The sequence below is a fragment of the Topomyia yanbarensis genome, chromosome 2 (assembly GCF_030247195.1).
Source record: "Topomyia yanbarensis strain Yona2022 chromosome 2, ASM3024719v1, whole genome shotgun sequence".
NCBI lineage: Eukaryota > Metazoa > Arthropoda > Insecta > Diptera > Culicidae > Topomyia > Topomyia yanbarensis.
In genome coordinates, this window is record NC_080671.1 from 44241282 (window position 1) to 44247281 (window position 6000).

Here is a 6000-nt window from a genome sequence, read left to right on the forward strand (position 1 = left end):
TGCTAACGAACGTGAAATAAAACAATCACACACCAGTTCAATCCGAAAACACTTTTTTTAAGTGAGGTTAACCAACCAGGGCGAATTTTTAATTAAACTTGCGAGAAAATACAATTTTCGCGAAAGCTCCCCCACACCTCAAAAGAAAAAATATTCTAGGAATATTTTTACTTGCTGGGAAACTCCCAGGATTTTAGTTGGGCGCCAAATGTTACCGATTATCTGGTACGGCTCTCTTAGCCCTCGAGGATTGTTCTCCGAGACCCAGAAGGGGAATCAGTCTAAACCCCAAGCTACTGGTCAGACCAACGGCAGCCGGCGGGGCGGGCGCGAAAGGCCTCTTTTGGGTCCTCGAGTCCCAGGGTCGTTAAAGAGGTGGTGGGGAGGCGTTCGGACTTTGTTAATAACGAGATTCGGGGGTTAGTTTTAAACGTTCTATTACTCACTCTCAAACTCCAGATGACGATGACTTTATTGGTTAATTGTTGGGCACGTGACGGTGTTGAAATTGGTCGATGTAGCTTTGGTCCTTGTAGCGATGGCCACCGTAGCACGCGGCGGTGCAATGTGAGGGCCTACGCTGGGTGGCGGATGGTTGCTGCGAATCACGACCACGAGGCGAACGGGTTCCTCCAGAGGCACCAATACCGGGTAAGTTGACGACTCCCGGGACACAATCTAGCGCGGTCCGCAGACCACCTCGTCCTTGGCGATTAGCAGATGGAAGTTTTGGCGAAATTCGCCACCGGGATCTGCGACGACGGTCTCCTTTACTTGTTAGCCGTTCTGGCACAGGGCACGATTACGGCGAGAAGTCTCTTTGTCCGGTCTTGGCTAAACTTCACAATTACCAGTGAAGTGACCGGGGCATTCAGCCTATCTAGCCGTCCTGAATATGCACTTAGCGCAAAACTTTGACTCGGTTGGTAAAACGATGCGTTCACTTCCACGGTCTAGATACAAGAGAACTACGTCTCGTTTTCTTGGCTCCAACTAGGCTTTCGATCCTCTCCTTTCAGTCCTGTTCCCCAACCAGCATCCGGTCCACTCGTCTAATTTTCCTCTCATATCATCTCACTCCCCGAAAGCCACCTGTTGGGGTTTTTAATTTTGCTTCCCACTGGTTTGCATCGCCGCGAGCAAATAGGGTTCTAAAACCTCATCCCTACTCCCGCGCATACCAAAGCGTTGAAAATTGCTATTTTGTTTTCTTGCAATAATTTTGGTAAATTGTAACACTTCATGGTTACACTCCCTCGGTAATTTTCGAGTGGGTAGTACTACCCATACTACCCACTTATTCAGCCGGCTCTGATTGATTTTACAAAGTCTATACTGATACTAAAACAGAATTTTATAAATAAATGATAACATTTAAGAGGATGATTTTGTAAAAGCAGAAAATGCTTCATTTATATTTAATTTACATAGTATTTACATTCATTACATACATTAGTAATTAAGGAAAACTGTAAAACAGTCTATATGGATCGACGTAATGAAAATTATATACATTTTTTTTATAAGAACTGTAAAAAAAATCAATTTGAGCTTGAAATTGTCCGACAACTCCTAGCGGATAAAGTGTACTCAACCTTTAGTCGACTATAGTTCCTTCACAAAAGTTTAACTGAAGTTGGAGCTGTACCGACATTACTGCTGACTACATAGAACTGAGTCGTTGTGAGTTCGTTCTAGCATTGTGGGACTAACTCTCTCTAATTTTGGTTCAAATGCGAACACGTTACGTTCTTTCTCACTCTTGCTAATAGAACCATTTTAGATGTACAAACGCTCACCCCCCCCCCCCCCCCACAGAAGTTACTTCAACGAACGAAACCGCTGCAGTTAGGAAAGTTATGCACTTTCATTTACCTTAAATTTCACCCAAAAGTATCTTCTCCTAAAGAATTTCCAAGCCCCCAGCCTACTTAGATGCTTGCGGCGTTCCTGAAACAAACTGAACCCCGATTCTGTGAAGGAGAATTCCCCAACGAGTTGCATTGACTTTGGCGAACTGTTTCTCCGTGCTGCTGACTGCTGCCAGCTAGCTAGCTGGCTAGCTCTGCTTCTATCGAATTATTTCTAATCAAAGTAAGAAATTGCTCTCTTGCCAGCCACCCGCAAACTCGCACCGAAAAGACAGAGAGTACGGTTCGCCGTACCTACATACGATTGTACGTGTGGAACACCTAACCTACATAGCAAAACGGCAGAAAACGACCTCCCCAAACAGCATCCTTTTTGGAAACAATGGAAAATAACTTTCAGTTTAATTTCCTCTCCTAATGAATTATTTCCCTGCTCTACGCTCTTGCCGTGCCGGGTTTCGCAACCGTTTTGCTACCCGGGAAAGACTTGGCTCGGTTATACAGTCAGAACAATGCGGAATCCGTCCATCCCTGCACTACATCGCAGCCTCAGACAGAGCACTTGGCCGTCGGCAAATCGAAACTCCAACCGGCACGCTCATTCACTCGCATAGAAATATAGCCAGCGTATCACCGACTGCCGTGTGCCATGAATGTGTGAGTGTGTCTGTGTGTTTATTCGTGTGTGTGTGTATGTATGTACACACGCGCGGTCAAAGAGGAACTACGGGGAGGCTGGGAATTCCCACCAACCCTGAGCTTTTCCTAAATTCATAATTCCCTCAACTGGCGCGCGTGCAACGGGACGGTTGCCTTCGAGCGATGCTCCGTCGCTCGAGAAGAACCGTCTGTGAATCGAAGAATGTCCCGCCGAATCAGTCTCGGTCTTGAAGTGGGTTGGCAGTGGGTTGGTAGTTCGGACAAATGCCACGCGGACGCGGCTGTGAACTGGAAGCAACTGAAGGGACGGTGAACTGAGTGAAATGGGACGTACGACGAACCATTTTCCCAGCAAACATTGCATGAAATATTAAACTATGTTGGGGTTGGTCGGGAATTGGCGAGTTTATTCCGATCCAGGTTGCAAAATTTGCGAGTATCCGAACCATGTGGTGGTCCCCCGATGAGAATAATGACATAATTTCACGGTTAGTACGCTGTCGGCCGCTCTGATATGGCAGGGTTATAGATAACTTTCAGATCTGACTAATGATGATAGTCTTAAGAGGTACGACTTGGATGACTTGCTCTGGTGTTATTCATGATTGTCTGACAGTGACGGGTAGCAACCTGGAAAGTTGTGCTTCACCACCAACACCATTGATTTTGAAAAAAGACGGTGAAATCGGGAAAAATAAATCCTTATATTGGCGTCTTTGATGTTTGGATTGTTTCGAAAATTTTACAGAGTTAGCAACGTTTCTTAAAGGGTGTTAGGGTCAAGTTCAACGTGACGCGCTTTGAAAAACATACAAATCCCTTATTTTAAAAATGTGAGTGTATAGCATCATGACTACTGTTTGATTTTGACATTTGGTCTTCAGTTGTCGAAGCAAGAGGAGCATCGAAGCAAAATTTTGATCGCGCTTGGAGAAAATCCGAACTCGTTGCACGCCAAGTTGAACAAATTGTTGAATGTGGCCAAATCAGTTGTCTCCAATGCAATAAAGGTGTTGGTAAAATGTTTTCAATTACCGGGAAGACTGGATCATGGGAAAATCGAAAGGCGGATGCCGCAAAAACAACGAAAATAATGACCAACTGTTTCAAGCGGAACTCCAACCTCTTCGTCCTGGATGTCGCAAGCTGCGAGTGTCGTCTATAGCCTAGTATCGCCACCAAGACGGAACAGCTTTTTTAACTTGAATAGTATGCGTCGAAGAAGCGGGCATAGCGTAGTTGATAAATCGATTGTCTTGTACGCAGCTCACCTGGGTTCGATTCCCAACCCCGCACATAGGGTTAGAGATTTTTCTAACCCGAATGAAATGGCGAATGACTCCAACTATTCGCGATCTACTCGGATAGTACCCGGTGCTGAATCCACCGTACTCCGACTGAGAGTTTCCTCAAGGAAAAATTTCTCCCGATATCGATACTTGTTTCCTTGCGCCATTCGGCTTCCAACTACTCGGATATTCCCCGTTGGTGAAACTAGCCTAGTGAGACTTTCGTGACGGCGACGTTTCTCTCGGTACCGATGTCCTTTTCGTGATCCATTTAGCTTCCAGCTTTGTCATGATGTAGTCGGATTAAATTCGATTTGAAATTTCTCCTAATAGCGATGCCCGTTTTCGAGAGTCATTCAGCTCTCCGCGCCATGTGGTGTACTCAGTCTAGTCGTCTATGGTAGACCTAGCCCATTCAACGGGCCAACCGCCGAGATGTGTCAGTAGATTCCGGATGGAGCGTGGCTTCCGGTTCACTGGTGCCATAACCATCCGCCGCTGGCGCTGGCTGTTCGACGCAGCCTATTCGGTTTAGTCCCGGCGGTAGATCTAGCCTACTCCCGAGCAACTCATAAATGTGTAGTACAGGCGCCTCGAAGACCGTCAACCGATGCATCGTACTCGATTTAGCGCCGACGACAGATCTAGCCTACTGCACGGCAATCGGTAAGGTACACTTATTCGAACTGTCAGCTCTGGTTACTAGTTCGTTGAGTTCTCAACTGACGGTTTTCCATGTCTTTCCTTCTTTACCCTTCTGTGGTACGACATTCTTTGAACTTCGAGCTGGTAATCTCGAATCTAGGGTAGTCAAAGACCACATAATCCGGCGTTTCCTCCACACCTTCGCACTACGGGCAGTAGGATAGAAGTGCGTGACCGAACTGCAAATACTTCCTGAACCAGCCGTTACCTGATAGTAGCTGAGTTAGATAAAAGTCTTTCTCTCCGTGCTTTCACAAGGATAATTTCGGGATTAGCCGATGAGTTCACCATCCGTTCTCCACGTTATCCCAATCCTGTGACCGTTTGGCCATCAAGTCAGCTCTCGCCAACCTGCTCGCAACTCTTGCACCCCTCCGTTGATAACACTCTATATCCGCGGTTAGAGCAATACTATTAGGGATCATCCTATACAGCTTTGTACGCGATCACGACTTGCATGGTTATGAATGGGAAGGTGCTGATCAGCTTGTCATGATTTCGCTTGGTCTTTAGCGCAGCCGCCAGAGACTAGAACACCGTACCTTAGTATAGAAGATGCCACTCCAATCAGATGACGCTTCTTATTGCTTGTTGGATCACCAATGTTCGCCATTATTCTAGCCACCGCATTGGTCACCTATGCCGCATAATCGACGTGTTTATTGTAGTTTAATCATTCGTCGATTAATACCTCCACACGGAAAAAATTGTTCCCAAAATCGTGAATAAAGTGCCATGAATTCTGGAACAATCACGTTTCTACGTTACGAAAACAGGACCATGAACAAAAATAATGTGTTTTATAATTATGTTCAATTTCCCTTCAGTAACGCCCGCAAACGCTTTTATTGGTGGAAAAATTTGTTTTTGTTTTGTGAACTTCAGTCACGGTTGTTGCCAGGTCACTACCAAATCGATTTTCCGTACGTGAACTAGTTCACAACTTTATGAATATTATTCATAAAACCAAAGGTTAACTCATGCTGTTGTTCATAGATTTAGGAACATTAGTTCACAAAATCAAAATATTCTGGATATTTTCTCGTGAACTAGTTCACGAAACTCGGAATTTTATTCATGAATCCCTTCAATCTTCGTGAACTAATTCATGATTCCTAATATATTAGTTACGATACAATATCCGTGCTCGTGAAATAGTTCACAAAATTATGAAATATTTTTCATGTATTCGTGAACTGGTTCATGAATCATAGTACAAAAGTCACGACTTACCATTTATGCTCGTGAAATAGTTCACAAAATCATCAAATATTGATCATGTATTCGTGAACTAATTCATGATTCCTAATATATTATTCACGATCCAATATCCATTCATGCTTGTGAAATAGTTCACAAAATAATGAAATATTGTTCATGTATTCGTGAACTGGTTCATGATACCTAACATAATAGTCACGACTTACCATTCGTGATCGTGAAATAGTATACGAAATTATAAAATATTATTCATG